This window comes from Panthera onca, chromosome B1 (assembly GCF_046562875.1).
Source record: "Panthera onca isolate mPanOnc1 chromosome B1, mPanOnc1 haplotype 2, whole genome shotgun sequence".
NCBI lineage: Eukaryota > Metazoa > Chordata > Mammalia > Carnivora > Felidae > Panthera > Panthera onca.
In genome coordinates this window covers 124,864,419-124,888,097 of record NC_138342.1, presented here as the reverse complement: position 1 = coordinate 124,888,097, position 23,679 = coordinate 124,864,419, and the positions used below count along the sequence as shown (strand labels likewise).

Sequence of the window (23,679 nt, the reverse complement as noted above, 5' to 3'; positions counted from 1 at the left end):
ATGGCCATGGGTTCAGACAGACTGAGCAGTCGGAGGAAAGCAACGGGCTTGCCGTGGTTGTGAAGGATGGAGTTCCTAATGGTTTGAGAAACTCCCAGTATTAAAATACACCTTTGAGCCTATACAAATAAACCAGCATGAGAAAGTTTACAATGTTGTTTTTAAAAAGCCAAAGGAAACACACCTCTGCTGTCATTTGACCATTACTTGTGATCCTAGGACTAGAAGCTGACACGGGGGTTCAGAGAGCCTTGTGGTAGTAATCTGTAGGATAGAGGAGTTCTTTCAGTTGTGAAGTCTTGGTTATTGAAATTTGTTTACCTTCTCTCCTTAAGTTCATTTCTTCCAACATGGCATTTCACAAGTCTGCTTCGTTAATGTCCCCAATTGACCACTAGATGGCAACATTGCCCTTTTATGTTACAGCTTTGGCTACAATAAACTATTATTCCAACAACCAAAGTTAAAAAAAAATTAAAAAGTAAAGGCTAATAATTTAAATGCATCACTACGTATAATAGGAATAAGGTAGAGCACATTAAATTACTAATTTGTGATTTACTTACCTAGAAAGAAACTTGACAACATTCTGTTTCATTGCATCCTTGGAGAACAGACATTTGTGCCTGGTGCTTATAGACTGTACATGTATGGCCTCAGTTCCTCTAGTGTTTGTGGCTGCAGAGACCTGCCCAGATGTTGGATGGTTTGTTTTTTTTTAATTCAAATCATTTAACCTCTTTCTTGATTTCACAACATCCTAGAGCAGTGGTCTCCAAACCCAGAGACATAATATTAAATAAGTAAAAGATTACGGAGACTCTTCCCCAGGGATTCTGATTCAGTAGGTGTAAAGTGGGGCAGGAATGTCTGGATTTTTAAAATCACCTCCACGTGCTTTTGATTATCAATAAATTTGGAAGTGGACCTAGTGCCCTTAATTTCTCCAGCAACAGAATCCTCAAAATAAAATGAATTTTAACTCAATTTAGCTTAAAATTGCCATATACACTTTTTTAAGAGAAAAAGCCTTAATTAAAAATACTCAAGCATCTCAATTATGAAAAAGTTGAAATCACTATAATAACAGTAGAGCTCTAGTAACTGAAATATTTATTCACCCTATATGTCCTAAATAAAGGTTATCAGATCTGCGTATGGGCTGGAATTGATTTGATGTGAAAGACAGCTTGCTAATGGTATTGCCTCTCCTATGTGCTTCTCATAGTGGAAGATTCTCAAACTGGGGAGTGGTGGATTTGTATAGGAACAATGTCAGACATTCCAGAATGATGTCCCTCTATTGTCACATTAAGTATTGAGATGTATATCTTTAAAAATCATGAATTGACACTTTTGAAAAATTTGGGGGTCCCATCAGCTATATGGAATACTTGTTTTCTTTGTCTTTTCTCATTTTCTTCTCTTCTCTTCTGTTTCTCTGTCTCTGTGTGTCTCTATCTCAGTCTCTCTCTGTCATTACTTGCTCTGATCTTTATTTAATTTCTGGTTTAATGTGATAGCTTGAGACCAAGTAATCACAGTTTATATATTATTTGCCTGGACCTGTTTGAATTTTTTCCTTTATCCAATATCATCTTTTCTTTTTTGTAGTTAAAAATATCGATCAGCATTAGAAAAGAACACCTCCCTTTTCTGGTGTTAATTCATGGGTTTATATAAAGGTCCTCATAAAGTGCAGGCGCATCTGGGTGGCTCAGTTGGTTAAGCATCCATTTCGGCTCAGGTCATGATCTCTTGGGTTTGAGCCCTGCATTGGGCTCTGTGCTGACAGCTTGGAGCCTGGAGCCTGCTTTGGATTCTGTGTCTCCCTGTCTCTTTGCCCCTTCCCTCCTCTCACTCTCTCTGTGTCTTTCAAAAATAAATAAAACATTAAAACAGTTTAAAATTAAAGTGAAGATACCTTTTAAAACTAATAGAGAACAGTTTTGTTTTCAAAGAAGAATACCAGGTTTCCATAACATGATTCTCCAGTTTAAAAGCATTAAATCTGCTTTTCACAGAAGATTCTGGGAAACTTATTCCTTTGTTAAATCCTCTTTTTCTGTTTCTCTGCTTCTTTGATAAATCCTTGAATTTAAAGACAAAAAGATTCCTATATGTTGGATGTCACTTCTATTTTTTTTATGTCTATTTATTTTGACAGAGAGACAGAGAGCAGGGGAAGGGCAGGGAGAATGGGAGAGAAAGACTCCCAAGCAGGCTCTGCATTATCTGTGCAGACCCCGACACAGGGCTCAGTCTCACAAATCGTAAGATTATGACCTGAACTGAGATCAAGAGTCAGATCTTGACTGACTGAGCCACCCAGGCGCCCCTCACTTCTAATTTTTTAAACGCAATGGCAAAGGGAAAAAAAAACACAGAAAATGGCACATGAATTGAAATACACATTGGTTTCAGAGTCAGCTACACAACTTAGAGGAATCCTCATTTGGACAGATGCTTGTTTTTCTTGTCATAAGTGGTATCCACACTCACCACTTCCTGCATCCCAGTGCTGGTCCTTGGCAGCAGGAACGGAGTAAACAGAACATTCTACTGTGAAAGTTTTAACTTAGATGCTGGAGACTTTGAACCTGCACTTAGGAAAGAAGCGCCCCCTTAGCCGGGCCAGCAGAGGGACCTGGAGGGCCGCTGTGTCTCTAGGCCCAGCCAGAGGAATCTGTGTGTCCAAATAAACATTTATTTTCTGAGAGTTTTATTCCCTGTTCCTCTCCCTTAAAAAATGCAAGAGAATTATCTGTAGGAAAATATTCAGATTTAGATCAAAACAGAAAAAGGAAGCAGTGCTCTCTAGTGAGAGAGTTAAACCGTACCTCTTCCCTCCTGAAAAATTGTCAGTGATTTTGATTAGCAGGAATCACTGACACTACAAATCAATCCTGTTTTAATTTTTAAAAGACACTTGAGGTGTGTTTCACAGCGCCTTGTTTCTGTGCAAACTGAAAAATTAAAATAAAATAAATTTTAAAAATATTTTAAACCAGAAAAAGAGAGGGGGAGGCCTCTAAATTTAGAAGGTGCCAGATCTTAAGCACCAGAAAAGCCTGTTCTGCTTTCCATATGTGTACCTTTCTGCAAAGCTGGCCCATAGCGTACCTTCCGTCTTCAAAAGGAAATCCTGGCACCTGGAAGATTGGGCTGACAGTGAGTATTAAAATGACTTGTTTAATGAGCAGTGTGATTGAACCACGTAGGGAATGCTGAGGAGTTTTTTCGAAGGACTAGGTTTGGTGTTTGCATTTTGTTATGTTGTGTGCTTCCACTGTCCCTTATTTTGACAAGCTTTCGAAAAGTTTGGGATCAGCATGGGCAATTTTTCTTTTTGCTTGTAAACCTGGTTGCTAAAAAAGAAATGGGGCCTCTCCTTACCTGCCACTAATGGAAGATGGGCTGTGCCACTTAAGTGGCATTAAGTGAGACCCTTGGCATTAATTCAGCACCAAAGGTTTTTGAGGTCTGTATGTACAGATGAGCAGGGACCATGAGAGATGTGCTTATTCTTTTAAGGCACTAGGCCACCCTCCACTAAGTAAGGGCTGTTTACTAAATGGCGGGTGAGTTGCCAGTCCTTAGGGCTGGAAGGAACTGACTTTCAGAAATCATTAACTGCATTCCACGATGCTTCTTGGAGATGCAGCTTTGTTTCAGAGGTCTGCCTCCTCCCTCCCCAAGATGAGGATCTACTGAGTTTCAGTTCCCCTAGAGACAGTACACATACTGCCTTTTACACAAGAAGATTGTGTTCTTTAGAAGTCTAACCTAAATTTCCCTTCACAAATTTAAGTGATTATTTTTTTTTCTTACTAAAAAAATAGAGAACACCCCCCCTTTTTTTTTGCCAAGGCAAACATACCAAATTCCTTTGTTTTTTGTGTTTGTCATTTTGCTTTTGAAGTTTGAACTTACTTCTCAACTAGCTCAGTTTTTTCTTCCGAATTGTTTTGAACTTTTTACCATTTCCTTTATTTATGGAGGATTAGACTGAAATCAAGATGATGTTAAATAACTAGTAAATGTTGAGTTAAAAGAAATTCAGAATAATATACTGAAAATCATACATAGAAATATAGTATAAACCTACTGTTGAATAATTCTAAGTGTTGTGGTTGCCTAGCAGGAAGAAGAAAATTGCATGTCCTGTAAGTGGGTGGCTTTGTTCACTCCCAGTTGATAGAATGAGACTCATTTACTTAACAAATCCCTTAAAAACAAACAAGTGGGTTGTAAATAGTCTGAAGATTCCAGCCTCTCTTATCCTGGAGTTTTCAGATTTTTTTTGTGTATAATAGTTTTTGTCATGTCTTCTTGGGAAGAGGGAGTCTGTTTTGTTCAAAGACTTTCCACTGTTTGCTCACTGCAGAGCCATTTTATGAGGGTAATTTAAAAGTTGGAAAATAACTGCAAATGTCTACAAGACAAGAAGTGTGTATTTTTAAAAACACATGCATAGGTACATGGCTTTAAATGGAAAAGACCAACATATTTCACTGATTTTGCTGAGATGTTACAATGAGGTGATTAAAGGGAAAATTTGCTTCCTTTACAGACTTCTCTCTTCACAAAATCTAAGATTTCCATTCACAGCGCTGCAGATAAGTTGGAGCAACACAGCCATAATCGGGTTTTAGGGAGAAATGCTTCCCAGGTAGGGAGCACAGACCAGCAATAATTGGTAAAGGCGTAGTGGCTTCAGAAACAACTCTTCCGGCCGACTCAGAAAGCAAATGTGCAAATGGCACTGGATCCTAAAGGGGCCAGTTACACCCATTAGAAAAGGAGGTAGTGTGTGTGTATGTGTGTGTGTGATTTTCTGTGGCCAAGGGCTTTTCACCTCTGTGGCAGCACACAGAGGGTAGCAAGAATTGCTTGGTTAGTTCTTTCTCTGTGTTGATGACCGAGACCCAAACAAATGTAAGCTTTTAGATGGCGACCAGGGTTTTCACTTCTAAACAAAACCACAGAAGATGACACCGCCTGGGGAGAGCGGCCACTGACCACCGAGGGAACATTAGATCAGCAAGGACTCTCAACACCGGGGTCTCCCGGTTGCAGAGAAGGAAACTGGGCCCAGACACCAGTTTGTTGTTTGTTTTTTTTCCCCGAGATCCCACAGCAAGACCCAACTGGCAAAGCCAGTTCCCCGCACACAGGTCATTACTCTCCCAGGTCAGAGAGGGCCACCGGTCCTGGTCCTTGCCTTTCTTTCCCACCGGCTTTCTGCTTCCCCTCTCTTCCCAAGGGGAAAATGTCTTGAAACAACAACATGAATATTTGCTAGGTTTGATTTTGGGGAATTAACTAAGCTCTTGGTTTAAGCCAGATCAGAGAACTGTGTATTTTCCCTGGTAGAGAACAGACTCTCGTATGCTTTTATTGGTGCCCCCTGGCATGTACTGAGGGACATTCTAGGAAGAGGCTCTATAAAATCTGCTCTTTTACTCATGGCAGGGATTCCCAGGCTGCCATCCACAAAATCAGGACACTGGAGAATGACCCAGGGGAGAAAGTATTCTAAGTTTCAGAATCTAGGAAAAACCATGATTCTCCCCAACTGTTGGTGCATGTTTTTTGTTTTTGTTTTGTTTTTTTTAGATGCTATAAATCTTGTAACTGAGCGTTGTTCCTTTTTTGTTTAGGCTGTAAGGAAGCATCATACATCATTAGAAAGGTGGTATAAGGTAGTGGTTAGAGCTCAAACCTGAGAATCAGAAAGGCCCAGGTTGGCAGCTTAGCACCCATGGTGACATGAGAAGCCTCAGTTTCCTCGTCTGTACAATGAAGATGGTAATAATCTGCCTCGTGACTTTACTGTGAAGAGTAGTTCTTTTTTCTCACAAAGGTAATTAAAGGAAAACATTGGGCGTCTTTTGTGGCTCCTGGTCAATACTTAATAGATGTTGGTTATTGTTGTTATTATTTATTCACTCAACAAATAATAACATACAGTTAAACAGTAATCGTACGTCAAGCACTCTCCGCTAGATACCGGGAATAAAATACAGAGCAACCTAGACCTGGTTCCTATTGTCAGAGAGTGTTAAACCAGACAGCAGAAGCAAGCTGTTAAGTAAATGGTGAAGTGTGACAGATGCCATGATGAGGGAGGAGGGGTGGGGGCATGTTTTAGGAGCACGTAAACTGGAGATGAACTCAGAACTGGAGGAAGAAGTGCAAGTTCACCCAGTGGAGAGGCCAAGCTGCGCAGGGCACATGGGAATTGCTGACAGAGATTTGGTGTGGCCGGAGGGGAGGGCGGAGTGGCAGGGGACCCCGAGACGGGGCTGAGAGCAGTGAGGGGCCAGGCCATGAGAACTGTGTAAGCTACAGGGAGGAATTCTGACCTTACCCCAAATACAGCAGGAAGCTGTCAACGTGCTGCGAGTGGGAATAAGACCCGATCCAGTTTGCTTTATAGAAGCATTACTCAGGAGTGGAGAGTGAGCTCAGAGCAGGTGAGGCTGGAGGTGTGGGGACCCCCGGCAATGACAGGCACTGCAAGAGGGTCTGCAATTCACAGATTTACACCTTCTACCTTCCAGCAGCTGCACAGGAGTGAATGGTTCTCGTTTACATAGAATATGTAATTAAATGTGATTAAATGTAATATGAAGTGAAATAACTTCTTTGGCATTTGCTTTTTCACCTATTTCCCCCTTTGCTCCGATTTCAACTGTTTATGGTATCCTTTTGTATTGTGTATCTTTGGGTAAATCTCCTGAAACATATTTTGTAGGATGAAGTAGGAAAGGGCGGAGAGAGGTTACTTACGAACTACTACTCCTTTCTTTAAATACATTTATTTCAAAGTAGCTGTATGGTTTCTGTCTTGGGTTTGACCTGGTTTGGGAGAAGCGCTGTATAGCTGACTCTGTGTGTATGTTCGCTATTAAATGCCTTGTATCCTTGTTGAGGATGTGACCCAGATGGCCTTACCATTTCAGGACCAGCTTTCCTCCTGGGTTAAATGTCTGACGTAATTCAGACTCCTGAGTATTTAAGCCAGTACCATCAGGTTCCTGAGCTCATCACCTCTTCACCCAGTGAGGTGTGTGAAGACAGACGATCTGTGTAGCCAGTTGATACTAAATTGCATAATAGGTTAACCTGAGTCCTTTGAATTCAAACAAAAGAAGCTCTCAACCTGATTGGAATTAACCTACCCTGACTTCTGCTTCATCTTTCCTAAAGCAAAGATGATACTGATCGGCAGGCAGGGAACCTGATGGGTGTTAATGGGGGGTTTTCAAGTTTGTCTTGCTTTTCTTAAACTATTAAGAAAGAACAAAAAACATTATTTAGAATGAAATCAGTTTCCAGGAAGGGAAAGAAAGAAAGCTGAGAATTCATTATTAAAGAAAGAAATAGAGCCAAGGTGAAAAAAAGGCCTTCTCACATCTCCTGGCCAGGTGCTCCGTGCATATAAATGTTTCAAGTTAAGCTTTAAGATCAAGGGAAAGTCTGTAGGGAGCCTTGTCTCCTGGAGATCTGCTTGCTAGAGCTGCTCCTGAATACAGGCTGCCCATTTTTATTTGGTTATTAAGGATTAAAGGGGCGACGATTCTGGAATGGTAGTTCCCTGGTTTCCATTAACTTTGTACAAGATAGTGAAAAGCAAGCTTCCGAGGGAGGGTTTGCATATGTATTTCGTGCCATCAGCTCGCCTCCTTCCCTGTCATCTTCTGTGTATGTTTAACAGGAAATTGTCCTTCCTCTCATGAGCTGTAACTAGAAGAAAGCTGCCTCGTTGCAATGATTGAGAATCTCTGTGCCTTTCAGAAATCCTCCTGGTTTTCACAGGAGTGTGGAGAGAAGATGAAAAGAATTTCACATTAGGTGGCTGGTTGCTCCAGATACTAAGGCTTAGCAATTGCCTTGGAAAGCTACTCGCCTTTGCCCAAGTTGGCTGGGCTTTCAGCGTCTGAATACGTGAGCAGGGAGGCATCCTATCATATTTAAAATTTTGCTTTTTTATTGTTCATGTCACAGCCTATCCTCAAAACTAAACCATGTCTGAAGTTACTTTCATAAAGTGCCTGAAAAAGTTTAGCAATAAAGTAGCATCTGCCTGAAGAGAATGCCTTATCCTTGTGGTGGGTAATTGCATTGCAAAGATCTAGTTGTTTGGGGGTAATGGATGCCTGTTTGAATAAAGTCATTAAAGTAAAAGTATGTGTGAAGAGCTCGGCCTTCAGAAAGAACAAAATAACCAAAATAAAAAGCGAATTTCCTGATTTAATCCATTTCTTGCAAACCATGTTTTAAAAGCAGAATGGGATTCTCTCCTTCTCTCTGCCCCTCACCCCCTTGCACACACACTGTCTCTCTCAAAATAAGTAAACATTTAAAGAAAAAAGTAAAAACAATGAGAACACAGAGTTTAGAAAAATGTACGCTTTCTGTCGTAACATTTTTCAACCCCACGACAACTTAGGAGATACTATATAGACCAACAGACTGGATCCAAGAAAGCAAAGTAACTTGTCTTGTGTCGCATGACTAGCAAATGGCAGACGTTGGAATGGAACCTACTTATTTTGACTTCAATTCTTGTGATTTCAGTACTGCACATTTTTCTTCTGTTATTCCCAGGTTTTGTTAGGCTGCATAATATGAATGCTGCAGATCAACTAGACAAATATAATTCTGGGGCAGTATCCCTTATTGTGTGTTTTTAATTGAAATTCTTAATGTGCTCCAAGCCTCATTTATTTTATAATTATAACCTCATAGTTTCATGTTCATGGCTACTCAATATCATGGTTCTTTTAAAAGTCATAATCGTTGCTTATATGTCCGTAGTTGTTAGGACCTAATGAGGGACTCAGTTAAAGATTGCAGAGTTGTAGTTCACTTAGTGGTTATAGCAGACTTCTGTTAAAAAGTGAGCTTCTTCTGTTGGAGATGGAATAATAGCTTAGAAATAGAAATTTTAAAATATTGTAGTGCTATGTGTAGTAATTTGTAGAGCTCTGCAAGATACTTGCTTTCAGCTTTTAAATGTTTATTTTTGAGAGAGGGAGAGGGAGAGAGAGAGAGAGAGAGAGAGAGAGAGAAAGAAAGAAAGAAAGAAAGAAAGAAAAGGAAAGAAAGAAAGGGAGAGGCAGAGAGAAAGGGATAGAGAGAGGACCCCAAGCAAGCTCCAAGCCATTAGCACAGACTCTCATGCAGGACTTATGCTCACAAACCGTGAGGTCATGACCTGAGCCAAAATCAAGAGTTAGACGCTTAACTGAGCAACCCAGGGCGCGCTCCATCGTTTTGGCTTTTAAAATGTTCCTGATTCCAAAATGTGCAGTACAGAGGCGGTAGAGAAACCTCACGTTGAGAACAGCATCGTTCAGGGCAAATGACATTACATTTATTTACTCGTTGATTATTTCTTAGGAAAAAAGTTACTGCATTTAATGGGCACAGGAATCTGGAGCTGTTGAGTGTAGTCTTGACCAGATGTGGGATGTGACTCTCTCTGTTGCCTCCACCAGCAGTGCTTTAGGGGAGAAGAGATGTGCCAGCCTCACCCACTCATGTGGCAAGTTTCAATCCCATTCTACTGCGATGGAGAAAATGAGCTGGTTGGCTGCTAGAGGTCAGAGGGAAGAGGTCACTGACCTTAAGGAGCTTAGAGTCTGCAGATCCAGAGGTAAGGAGCAGGGGCTGGTGGGAAGGCAGCACCTTCATTAGTCAGGCTGAGGATCACTGAGACCCTCATGGAAACACTGAGTGGAAGTGTAAAGTGAAAAAGCAGTGTTGACTCAGCGTGACCGTCTCTATTACATAAACTAATGGGATGGCAATAAATTATTTTGTACTGAAATTCTTGTTGCCAATGTGCATGGTGAAAATTTATAATACCATTGCTTTGCACCAGATTTTTTTCCTAAACATGATTTATTATTGTAAGACATCTCTGCTTTAGGGTTGATTGGGGATAAAAAAAAATAGAGAAAACAACGTAAGGAGAATCATGCTAATAAAAATAACACAATGAAAGTTGCAGCGTGGATGATCTACAGAAAGCCAGTCTGCTGATTCTACTCATAGATTCCTGTTGTCGTTTTCCCAGGAACTTCTGTTTTAATAGTATGGCAACAACTTATATTCTGTAGCACTAGGTAGTTTATAGAGTTCATTCCTGTGCATTTTTATCATGAACTGTTTAAACAACCCTATGACTATGACCTAGTCAGAGCAGATTTTTTATCCCCATTATACAGGGGAGTAAACTGGGGCTTAGGGCTGCAGTAAGGATCATCAATTAACGGTAGAGACTAGAACTTAACATCTAATCCAAGTGTCTTTCTATTACTTTCTGCCTTCTTACTCTGATTCTAAATCATGTGTTTAAAAACATTGAATATGATCAGGAGTTGTATCCAGAATTTAAAACACACAACATGTTTGGGTAAGTAGTTATTTGGAGAGATAAGTGACCTTCAAATCCCCCACTCTGCCAAGCAACTGGGAGCGCACTTAGGAGTTTTTCCCAGCTTCAGAGTAAAGGATCCTTTGGGAAAATAATATTAATGGTTGTGGATCACCAGTCAATTTGACTGGTCCTTTTTTTTTTCTTTAAACCAAACCATCTGGCAGCTGTATCTTATTTCTTCTTGCCGCCAATGGCTGGACCCACACACATTCAGACCTCACACAAAAATGCCAGTGTCTGCACATTTTCACTACGAACAGGCATTTTCAGTCAAAGCAGAGAGAAATGAGGCTCTGCCTGTCTGTTGCAATAACATTAATATTATCTCTGTACAGATGCTTTTAGAAGTACGAAGTTAAAATGCAGAGCCCTGGAGATGCCTGGAAGCACACATGAGAAAAGCACAGCCATTCACGGAAGACCTAAGAAACTGAAAATTTGCAGGATAAACTTTTCACCATGACAAAGTAGAGCAATGTCGTCTATTCCAATATGAGACTGACAGCAGAAAATAATGACAATAAAGTTAGTGTAGGGTGCATTTATGATGCAGAGAGGTGGAAGAGGTTTATGTGTGTAGCTGGTCAGAATGAACCAGGATATTATTAACGACCAATGTAAATTTGGCCTTGGAGAATGAAAAGGCTGAAATCGGAGGGCAGCAAAGTCACTCTGGTTATAGAAAAGCTGAGGAAGAATAGATGTGAAATAAACATTCATTACAGGCCCCTTAACAAGCAAGACCGTTTATATTAGTGGATAGCCTTTCAAAATTCAGAGGAACAGAAGGTTGTCTTTGCAACCAATGCTGAGTGAGTGGAACATGCTGAGTTAAGCTGGCAGGAGATGGTCTCACGCAGGCCATGGTGGGGCTGGGCGCACAGGAAATGCTGTTATCTGGGGGTCTATTGGCCCATTTCACTCATCCTTTCAACTACCGTTAAAAGTAATGAAAGGATTACACACACACGCACACACACACACATCATACGTCATATGTGCTTGCATATTTATTTATTAGACTATTTTTTAAGACTCCCGACCCCCACATGTGCATAGCCTCCTGTTAGCAACATCCTCCACCAGAGTGGTACATGTGCTGTAATTGGAGCTACATTGACCTCCATCACAATCACTCAGAGTTCAGAGTGCATATTACAGTTCATGCTGGGTGCTCTGCATTCATTCTATGGGTTTGGACAAATGTATATTCACACACATCTGTTACTATAATATCGTACAGAGAAGTTTCACTGCCTTAAAACCCCTCTGTGTTCTGCCTGTTCATCTCTTCCCAACCGCAACCTTTGGCCACCACTTATCCTTTTACTGTCTCTGGAATAGTTTTGCCTGTTTCAAATGTTGGAATCCTATAGTATGTAGCCTTTTCAGACTGGCTTCTTTCATTGAGTAATATTCATTTAAGGTTCCTCTATGTCTCTTCATGGTTTGTGTCCAAGTTTTGGTAATCATGAATAAAGCTGCTGTAAGCATCTATATGCAGGTTTTTGTATGGACAAAGGTTTTCATGTCTTTTGGGTAAATGCCAAGAAGGATGATTGATGGATGGTATAAGAGTATATTTTATTTTGTAAGAAACTGCCAAATTATCTTCCAAAGTGACTGTACTATTTTGCATTCCCACTAGCAATAAGTGAAAATTTCTGTTTCTCCATGTCCTTACCATCATTTGGTGTTGCCAGTTTTCTGGGATTTTGGCCATTCTAATAGGTGGGTAGTGGTATCTTGTTATTTTAATTTGTTTTTCCCTGATGACATATGATGTGAAACAGATTTTCATATGTTTATTTGCCGTCTGTATATCTTCTTTGGTGAGGGATCTGTTAAAGGTCTTTGACCCATTTTTTAAAATTTAATGTTTATTTATTTATTTTGAGAGAGAGGCAGAGAGAGAGGAGAGAGAGAATCCCAAGCAGGCACCATGCTGTCAGCACAGAGCCTGACGTTGGGTGAGATCTCACAAATGATGAAATCATGACCTGGGCTGAAATCAAGAGTCGGATACCTAACTGACTAAGCCTACCAGGCACTCCTGGCTTATTTTAAAATCAGTCTGTTTGTTTTGTTACTGTTGAGTTGAAAGAGTTCTTTATATATCTTGAATAACAGTCTTTTATCAGATGTGTCTTTTGCAAATATTTCTCCCAGTCTGTGGCTTATCTTCTCAGTCCCTTGACATTGTCTTTCACAGAGCACAAGTTTTTAATTTTAATGAAGTCCAGTTTACCCATTATTTTTTTTCATGGATTGTACTTGTGGTGTTGTATCTGAAAAGTTATTGCCATATCTAACTCACCCAGGTTTTATCTTGTGTTATCTTTTAGGAGTTTTATAGTTTTGTGCCTTATATCTAGGTCTGTTATCCATTTTGAGTTAATTTTCGAGAAGGGTATAAAGTCTGTGTTTCAGTCGATCTGTTTGCATGTGAATGTCCAGTTGTTACAGCCTAGTTGGGTGGAAAGATGATGTTTGCCCCACTGTTTTATATTTGCTCCTTTATCAGAAACCAGTTGACTATATTTATGGGTAGTCTATTTCTGGGCCCTCTATTCTGTTCCATGGATCTATTTGTCTGTTCTTTGACCAGTACCATGCTGTCTTGATTATTATAGCTTCATAGTGAATCTTAAAGTTGGGTAATGTCATTCCTCCAGCTTTGTTCTTCTTTAATAGTGTTATGACTATTCTGGGTGTTTTACCTCATCATATAAACTTCAGAATCAATTTATTGATAATCCACAAAATAACTTGCTGGGATTTTGATTGTAATTTGATTGATTGGGACTGATTTGATTGTGATTCCATAGATCAAGTCTGAAAGAAATGACATCTTGACAATATTGAGTCTTCCTGTCAGTGAACATAGACTATCTCTCCATTTATTTAGTTCTTTAATTACATTCATCAGACTTTTATAGTTTCCTCATAGAGATCTTGTTCATATTTTGTTAGCTTTATACCTAAGTAATTTGGGGTGCTATTATAAATGGTATTTTTCTAAATTTCAAATTCCACTTGTTCATTGCTGTTATGCAGGAGACAGATGGACTTTTGTATATTAACCTTGTATTCTAACCTTGCTACACTTGCTTGTTAGTTCCAGGAGGTTATTTTGTTGTGGCTGATTCTTTCAGATTTTCTGTGTAGATGATCATCTGTGAACAAAGGCATTTTAATTCTTTCTTCCTAACTGTATACCTTTTCCTTTCCTTTCCTTCCCTTCCCTTTCTTTCTTTTCTTATTACCTAGAACTCCCAGTACAATGTTGAAAGAGAATGGTGAGAGGGGATATCCCTCCCTTGTTCCTGATCTTTGTGAGAAGCTTCTAATTTCTCATCATTAAGTTTGATGTTAGTTATAGATATTTTGTAGATGTTCTTCATCAAGTCGGGGGAGTTTCCCTCTATTCTTAGTTTACTGAGGGTTTTTATCATGAATAGGTGTTGGATTTTGTCAAATGTTTTTCTGCATTTATTGGTATGATCACGTGACTTTTCATTTATATCCTGTTAATGTGATGGGTTACATTAAATTGATTTTTAAAATTTTATTTCCATTATAATTAACATACAGTGTTATATTAGTTTCAGGTATACAACACAGTGATGCAGTAATTCTGTATATTACTCAGTGCTCATCATGATACGTGTACAATAATTTTCTTCACCTATTTCACCCATGCACCCACCCACCTCCACTCTGGTAACCATCAGTTTGTTCTATATACTTAAGAATCTGTTTCTTGGTTTGTCTCTTTTTTCCTTTGTTCATCTGTTTTGTTTTTAAAATTCCAAATATGAGTGAAATCATATAGTATTTGTCTTTCTCTGACTGACTTATTTCATTTAGCATTATACCCTCTAGATCCATCCATGTTGTTGCAAATGGCAAGAGTTCCTTCTGTTTTATGGCTAATATTCCATTGTGGGGTGTGTGTGTGTGTGTGTGTGTGTGTTTGTGTGTGTGTGTATACATATAAATATATCACATCTTCTTTATCCATTCATCTATTGATGGATACTTGGATTGCTTCCATATCTGTAAATAAAAATACTACAATAAGCATAGGGGTGTATATATCTTATTTGAATTTAGTGTTTTCATATTCCTTGGGTAAATACCTACTAGTGGAATTATTGGATCATATGGTAATTCTGTTTTTAATTTTTTGAAGAACGTCCATATTGTTTTCCACAGTGGCTGTACCAGTTTGCATTCCCACTGGTCTACCCAAGTGTCCCTTTTTTTCCACATTCTTACCAACACTTGTTATTTCTTGTGTTTTTGAATTTAGCCATTCTGACATCTCATTGTGGTATTGATTTGCATTTCCCTGATGATGAGTGATTTTGAGAATCTTCTCATGTGTCTGTTGGCCATATGGATGTCTTCTTCTTTTTTATGTTTTATTTATCCTTTTGAGAGAGAGAGAGAGAGAGAGAGAGAGAGAGAGAGAGAGAGAGAATGAGCAGGGGAAGGGCAGAGACAGATGGAGACAGAATCCAAAGCAGGCTCCAGGCTCTGAGCTGTCAGCACAGAGCCCAGAGTGGGGCTCAGACTCACAGACCAGGAGATCATGACCTCAGCCGAGGTTGGACGCTCAACCGATTGAGCCACCCAAGGTTGTTTCTTTAAAGAAATGTCTGTTCATATCTTCTGCCCATTTTTAGTTGGATTATTTGTGGGTTTTTTAATGTTGAGTTGTATAAGTTCTTTACGTGTTTTGGATAGTAACCCATTATTAAAAATATTATTTTCAAAAACCTTCTCCCATTCAGTAGGTTGCCTTTTAGTTTTGTTGATTTTTTTTTGTAGAAGCTTTTTATTTTGATGTAGTCCTTCTTAGAGTTTATTTTTGCTTTTGCTTTCCTTGTCCCAGGAGATATATTTAGAAAAATATTGCATGACTGATGTCAGAGAAATTACTGCCTGTGCTCTCTTCTAGGGTTTTTATAGATTCAGATCTTACATTTAGATCCTTAATTCATTTTGAGTTTATTTTTGTGTGTGGTGTAAGAAAATGGTCCAGTTTCATTCTTTGGCATGTGGCTGTCCAGTTTTTCCAACACCATTTGTTGAAGAGACTTTTTCCCATTGCATATTCTTGCCTCCTTTATTAAAGAATAATTGGTCACTTAATCATGGGTTTATTTCTGGGCTCTCTATATTTTGTTCTATTCTTCTATGTGTCTCTTTTTGTGACAGTACCATACTGTTTTGATTACTATAGCTTTGTAGTATATCTTGATATTTGGGATTGTGATACCTCAAGTTTTGTTCTTCTTTTTCAAGGTTGCTTTTGCTATTTAGGGTCTTTGTAGTTCCATACAAATTTTAGGATTATTTGTTCTACTTTGGTGAAAAATGCTACTGGTATTATGATAGGGGTTGCATTAAATCTGTAGATTGCTTTGAGTAGTGTGGGCTTTTTAATGATATCTGTTCTTCCAACTCATGAGCATGGATTATCTTTTTGTTTGTTTGTGTCATCTTCAATTTCTTTCATCAGCGTCTTATACTTTTCAGTGTACAGGTTTTTCACCTCTTTGGTTAAGTTTATTCCTAGATATTTTATTATTTTTGGTGCAGTTATAAATGGGGCTTTTTTCTTAATTTCTCTTTCTGCTACTTCATTATTAGTGTATAGAAATGCAGTGGATTTCTGTATATTGATATTTTTGTTCTGCAGTTTTACTGAATTCATTTATTAGTTCCTAGTAGTTTTTTTGGTGGAGTCTTTAGGGTTTTCTATATGGAGTATCATGTCATCTGCAAGTAAAACAGACTCGAATACCTGGGATAAATTCCACTTGGTTGTGGTATATAATTCTTTCTATGTATTGTTGGCATGCATACTTGTTTAATTTCCTATTTACCTTTCTAAATTTATGAGTTGGAAGAGAAAATTTCCTAGATATTTAAAAAAATCTAAATATCTGCAACTGTTGGTTCATGTCATGGGCTAAATATGAAGTTTGCAGTTTCACATTCATTTTGATCCCTTTATTGACTTCTGCAGGTAACAAAGCTGAAGGTTTTCTCTTTGAAGAAGATGATGGTGGTGATTAGTCTGCAGTCTTGTACTTAACAGAAATTTGATGTTATGGTAAAAAATTATGTTCATCTTATTTCGAAGGATACAAACTATATTTTTAGGTAGGGATGTGATTTTAGGATTTCAAGTATGTGCCTTTTGTAAATATTTCACTACCTGATAATTCGTGTCTTTCTTTTCATTTTTTATTTTTAAATTTTTTTATTTTTATTTTTTTTCATGAGTTTATTCATTTATTTATTTTTTAAAATATATGAAATTTATTGTCAAATTGGTTTCCATACAACATCTAGTGCTCATCCCAAAAGGTGCCCTCCTCAATACCCATCACCCACCCTCCCCTCCCTCCCACCCCCCATCAACCCTCAGTTTGTTCTCAGTTTTTAACAGTCTCTTATGTTTTGGCTCTCTCCCACTCTAACCTCTTTTTTTTTTTTCCTTCCCCTCCGCCATGGGTTTCTGTTAAGTTTCTCAGGATCCACATAAGAGTGAAACCATATGGTATCTGTCTTTCTCTGTATGGCTTATTTCACTTAGCATCACACTCTCCAGTTCCATCCACGTTGCTACAAAAGGCCATATTTCATTCTTTCTCATTGCCACGTAGTATTCCATTGTGTATATAAACCACAATTTCTTTATCCATTCATCAGTTGATGGACATTTAGGCTCTTTCCATAATTTGGCTGTTGTTGAGAGTGCTGCTATAAACATTGGGGTACAAGTGCCCCTATGCATCAGTACTCCTGTATCCCTTGGGTAAATTCCTAGCAGTGCTATTGCTGGGTCATAGGGTAGGTCTATTTTTAATTTTCTGAGGAACCTCCACACTGCTTTCCAGAGCGGCTGCACCAATTTGCATTCCCACCAACAGTGCAAGAGGGTTCCCGTTTCTCCACATCCTCTCCAGCATCTATAGTCTCCTGATTTGTTCATTTTGGCCACTCTGACTGGCGTGAGGTGATATCTGAGTGTGGTTTTGATTTGTATTTCCCTGATGAGGAGCGACGTTGAACATCTTTTCATGTGCCTGTTGGCCATCCGGATGTCTTCTTTAGAGAAGTGTCTATTCATGTTTTCTGCCCATTTCTTCACTGGGTTATTTGTTGTTCGGGTGTGGAGTTTGGTGAGCTCTTTATAGATTTTGGATACTAGCCCTTTGTCCGATGTGTCATTTGCAAATATCTTTTCCCATTCCGTTGGTTGCCTTTTAGTTTTGTTGGTTGTTTCCTTTGCTGTGCAGAAGCTTTTTATCTTCATAAGGTCCCAGTAATTCACTTTTGCTTTTAATTCCCTTGCCTTTGGGGATGTGCCGAGTAAGAGATTGCTACGGCTGAGGTCAGAGAGGTCTTTTCCTGCTTTCTCCTCTAGGGTTTTGATAGTTTCCTGTCTCACATTCAGGTCCTTTATCCATTTTGAGTTTATTTTTGTGAATGGTGTGAGAAAGTGGTCTAGTTTCAACCTTCTGCATGTTGCTGTCCAGTTCTCCCAGCACCATTTGTTAAAGATACTGTCTTTTTTCCATTGGATGTTCTTTCCTGCTTTGTCAAAGATGAGTTGGCCATATGTTTGTGGGTCTAGTTCTGGTGTTTCTATTCTATTCCATTGGTCTATGTGTCTGTTTTTGTGCCAATACCATGCTGTCTTCATGATTACAGCTTTGTAGTAGAGGCGAAAGTCTGGGATTGTGATGCCTCCTGCTTTGGTCTTCTTCTTCAAAATTACTTTGGCTATTCGGGGCCTTTTGTGGTTCCATATGAATTTTAGGATTGCTTGTTCTAGTTTCGAGAAGAATGCTGGTGCAATTTTGATTGGGATTGCATTGAATGTGTAGATAGCTTTGGGTAGTATTGACATTTTGACAATATTTATTCTTCCAATCCATGAGCAGGGAATGTCTTTCCATTTCTTTATATCTTCTTCAATTACCTTCATAAGCTTTCTATAGTTTTCAGCATACAGATCTTTTACATCTTTGGTTAGATTTATTCCTAGGTATTTTATGCTTCTTGGTGCAATTGTGAATGGGATCAGTTTCTTCATTTGTCTTTCTGTTGCTTCATTGTTAGTGTATAAGAATGCAACTGATTTCTGTACATTGATTTTGTATCCTGCAACTTTGCTGAATTCATGTATCAGTTCTAGCAGACTTTTGGTGGAGTCTATCGGATTTTCCATGTATAATATCATGTCATCTGCAAAAAGTGAAAGCTTGACTTCATCTTTGCCAATTTTGATGCCTTTCATATCCTTTTGTTGTCTGATTGCTGATGCTAGAACTTCCAACACTATGTTAAACAACAGCGGTGAGAGTGGGCATCCCTGTCGTGTTCCTGATCTCAGGGAAAAAGCTCTCAGTTTTTCCCCGTTGAGGATGATGTTAGCTGTGGGCTTTTCATAAATGGCTTGTATGATCTTTAAGTATGTTCCTTCTATCCCGACTTTCTCAAGGGTTTTTATTAAGAAAGGGTGCTGGATTTTGTCAAAGGCCTTTTCTGCATCGATTGACAGGATCATATGGTTCTCTTTTTTTTTGTTAATGTGATGTATCACGTTGATTGATTTGCGAATGTTGAACCAGCCCTGAATCCCAGGAATGAATCCCACTTGATCATGGTGAATAATTCTTTTTATATGCCGTTGAATTCGATTTGCTAGTATCTTATTGAGAATTTTTGCATCCATATTCATCAGGGATATTGGCCTGTAGTTCTCTTTTCTTACTGGGTCTCTGTCTGGTTTAGGAATCAAAGTAACACTGGCTTCATAGAATGAGTCTGGAAGTTTTCCTTCCCTTTCTATTTCTTGGAATAGCTTGAGAATGATAGGTATTATCTCTGCTTTAAACGTCTGGTAGAACTCCCCTGGGAAGCCATCTGGTCCTGGACTCTTATTTGTTGGGAGATTTTTGATAACCGATTCAATTTCTTCGCTGGTTATGGGTCTGTTCAAGCTTTCTATTTCCTCCTGATTGAGTTTTGGAAGAGTGTGGGTGTTTAGAAATTTGTCCATTTCTTCCAGGTTGTCCAATTTGTTGGCATACAATTTTTCATAGTATTCCCTGATAATTGTTTGTATCTCTGAGGGATTGGTTTTAATAATTCCATTTTCATTCATGATTTTATCTATTTGGGTCATCTCCCTTTTCTTTTTGAGAAGCCTGGCTAGAGGTTTGTCAATTTTGTTTATTTTTTCAAAAAACCAACTCTTGGTTTCGTTGATCTGCTCTACCGTTGTTTTAGATTCTATATTGTTTATTTCTGCTCTGATCTTTATGATTTCTCTTCTTCTGCTGGGTTTAGGCTGCCTTTGCTGTTCTGCTTCTATTTCCTTTAGGTGTGCTGTTAGATTTTGTATTTGGGATTTTTCTTGTTTCTTGAGATAGGCCTGGATTGCAATGTATTTTCCTCTCAGGACTGCCTTCGCTGCGTCCCAAAGCGTTTGGATTGTTGTATTTTCATTTTCGTTTGTTTCCATATATTTTTTAATTTCTTCTCTAATTGCCTGGTTGACCCACTCATTCGTTAGTAGGGTGTTCTTTAACCTCCATGCTTTTGGAGGTTTTCCAGACTTTTTCCTGTAGTTGATTTCAAGCTTCATAGCATTGTGGTCTGAAAGTATGCATGGTATAATTTCAATTCTTGTAAACTTAGGAAGGGCTGTTTTGTGACCCAGTATATGATCTATCTTGGAGAATGTTCCATGTGCACTCGAGAAGAAAGTATATTCTGTTGCTTTGGGATGCAGAGTTCTAAATATATCTGTCAAGTCCATCTGATCCAATGTATCATTCAGGGCCCTTGTTTCTTTATTGACCGTGTGTCTAGATGATCTATCCATTTCTGTAAGTGGGGTGTTAAAGTCCCCTGCAATGACCACATTCTTATCAATAAGGTTGCTTATGTTTATGAGTAATTGTTTTATATATCTGGGGGCTCCGGTATTCGGCGCATAGACATTTATAATTGTTAGCTCTTCCTGATGGATAGACCCTGTAATTATTATATAATGCCCTTCTTCATCTCTTGTTACAGCTTTTAATTTAAAGTCTAGTTTGTCTGATATAAGTATGGCTACTCCAGCTTTCTTTTGGCTTCCAGTAGCATGATAAATAGTTCTCCATCCCCTCGCTCTCAATCTAAAGGTGTCCTCAGATCTAAAATGAGTCTCTTGTAGACAGCAAATAGATGGGTCTTGTTTTTTTATCCATTCTGATACCCTATGTGTTTTGGTTGGCGCATTTAATCCATTTACATTCAGTGTTATTATAGAAAGATACGGGTTTAGAGTCATTGTGATGTCTGTATGTTTTATGCTTGTAGTGATGTCTCTGGTACTTTGTCTCACAGGATCCACCTTAGGATCTTTGTAGGGTTGGTTTAGTGGTGACAAATTCCTTCAGTTTTTGTTTGTTTGGGAAGACCTTTATCTCTCCTTCTATTCTAAATGACAGACTTGCTGGATAAAGGATTCTCGGCTGCATATTTTTTCTGTTTAGCACACTGAAGATATCGTGCCAATCCTTTCTGGCCTGCCAAGTTTCAAAAGAGAGATCAGTCACGAGTCTTATAGGTCTCCCTTTATATGTGAGGGCACGTTTATCCCTTGCTGCTTTCAGAATTTTCTCTTTATCCTTGTATTTTGCCAGTTTCACTATGATATGTCGTGCAGAAGATCGATTCAAGTTACGTCTGAAGGGAGTTCTCTGTGCCTCTTGGATTTCAATGCCTTTTTCCTTCCCCAGTTCAGGGAAGTTCTCAGCTATTATTTCTTCAAGTACCCTTTCAGCCCCTTTCCCTCTCTCTTCCTCCTCTGGGATACCAATTATGCGTATATTATTTCTTTTTAGTGTATCATTTAGTTCTCTAATTTTCCCCTCATACTCCTGGATTTTTTTATCTCTCTTTCTCTCGGCTTCCTCTTTTTCTATAACTTTATCTTCTAGTTCACCTATTCTCTCCTCTGCCTCTTCAATCCGAGCTGTCGTCGTTTCCATTTTGTTTTACATTTCGTTTAAAGCGCTTTTCAGCTCCTCGTGACTGTTCCTTAGTCCCTTGATCTCTGTAGCAAGAGATTCTCTGCTGTCCTCTATACTGTTTTCAAGCCCAGCGATTAATTTTATGACTATTATTCTAAATTCACTTTCTGTTGTATTATTTAAATCCTTTTTGATCAGTTCATTAGCCGTTGTTATTTCCTGGAGATTCTTCTGAGGGGAAGTCTTCCATTTGGTCATTTTGGATAGTCCCTGGTGTGGTGACGACCTGCAGGGCACTTCCCCTGTGCTGTGGTGTATAACTGGAGTTGGTGGGCGGGGCCACAGTCCGACCTGATGTCTGCCCCCAGCCCACCGCTGGGGCCACAGTAGGACTGGTGTGTGCCTTCTCTTCCCCTCTCCTAGGGGCGGGATTCACTGTGGGGTGGCGTGGCCCGTCTGGGCTACTTGCACACTGCCAGGCTTGTGGTGCTGGGGATCTGGCGTATTAGCTGGGGTGGGTAGGCAAGGTGCACGGGGGCAGGAGGGGCAGGCTTAGCTTGCTTCTCCTTAGGTGATCCACTTCAGGAGCGGCCCTGTGGCAGCGGGAGGGAGTCAGATCCGCTGCCGGAGGTTTGGCTCCGCAGAAGCACAGAGTTGGGTGTTTGTGCAGAGCGAGCAAGTTCCCTGGCAGGAACTGGTTCCCTTTGGGATTTTGGCTGGGGGATGGGCGGGGGAGATGGCGCTGGCGCCTTTGTTCCCCGCCAAGCTGAGCTCTGCCGTCCGGGGGCTCAGCAGCTCTCCCTCCCTTTGTCCTCCAGCCTTCCCGCTTTCCGAGCAGAGCTGTTAACTTATGACCTCCCAGACGTTAAGTCGCGCTTGCTGTCGGAATACAGTCCGTCCGGCCCCTCCGCTTTTGCCAGCCAGACTCGGGGGCTCTGCTTGGCCGGCAAGCCGCCCCTCCGCCCCGGCTCCCTCCCGCCAGTCCGTGGAGCGCGCTCCCCCTCGCCGCCCTTCCTACCCTCTTCCCTGGGCCTCTTGTCTGCACTTGGCTCCAGAGACTCCGTTCTGCTAATCCTCTGGCGGTTTTCTGGGTTATTTAGGCAGGTGTAGGTGGAATCTAAGTGATCAGCAGGACGCGGGGTGCGCCCAGCGTCCTCCTACACTGCCATCTTCTCTCTCTCGCTCCATTTTTTATTTTTTTAAATTTTATTTTTTATTTTTTAAAATTTACGTCCAAATTAGTTAGCATATAGTGCAACAATGATTTCAGGAATAGATTCCTTAGTGCCCCTTACCCATTTACCCCATATCCCCTCCCACAACCCCTCCAGTAACCCTCAGTTTGTTCTCCATATTTATGAATCTCTTCTATTTTGTCCCCCTCCCTGTTTTTGTATTATTTTTGTTTCCCTTCCCTTATGTTCATCTCTTTTGTCTCTTAAAGTCCTCATATGAGTGAAGTCATATGATTTTTGTCTTTCTCTGACTAATTTCACTTAGCATAATACCCTCCAGTTCCATCCACGTAGTTGCAAATGGCAAGATTTCATTCTTTTGGATTGCCGAGTCATACTACATTGTATATATATACCACATCTTCTTTATCCACTCATCCATCGATGGACATTTGGGCTCTTTCCATACTTTGCTATTGTTGATAGTCCTGCTATAAACATGGGGGTGCATGTGTCCCTTCGAAACAGCACACCTGTATCCCTTGGATAAATGCCTAGTAGTGCCATTGCTGGGTTGTAGAGTAGTTCTACTTTTAGTTTTTTGAGGAACCTCCATACTGTTTTCCAGAGTGGCTGCACCAGTTTGCATTCCCACCAACAATGCAAAAGAGATCCTCTTTCTCCGCATCCTCGCCAATATCTGTTGTTGCTTGAGTTGTTCATGTTAGCCATTCTGACAGGTGTAAGGTGGTATCTCATTGTTTTTTTGATTTGTATTTCCCTGATGATGAGTGATGTGGAGTATTTTTTCATGTGTCGGTTGGCCATCTGGATGTCTTCCTTGGAGAAGTGTTTATTCATGTCCTTTGCCCATTTCTTCACTGGATTCTTTGATTTTTGGGTGTTGAGTTTGGTAAGTTCTTCGTAGATTTTGGATACTAACCGTTTATCTGATATGTCATTTGCAAATATCTTCTCCCATTCTGTTGGTTGCCTT

At 39.7% G+C, this 23,679-nt stretch overlaps 1 protein-coding gene across 6 annotated transcripts in view; it reads left to right on the top strand.

Annotated features, from left to right (window-relative positions):
- The window catches only part of TTC29 (tetratricopeptide repeat domain 29), a 669,793-nt gene that overhangs the window by 240,527 nt on the left and 405,587 nt on the right, over positions 1 to 23,679 (top strand). For 5 of the 6 annotated variants that reach the window (XM_060654019.3, XM_060654020.3, XM_060654022.3 and 2 more), the window contains exon 2: positions 9,513 to 9,667. The gene's annotated coding sequence lies outside the window, so the exon portion shown is untranslated. Of the gene's footprint in view, positions 1 to 9,509; positions 9,668 to 23,679 lie in introns of all 6 variants that reach the window. The other variant, XM_060654018.3, reaches the window with a different exon arrangement.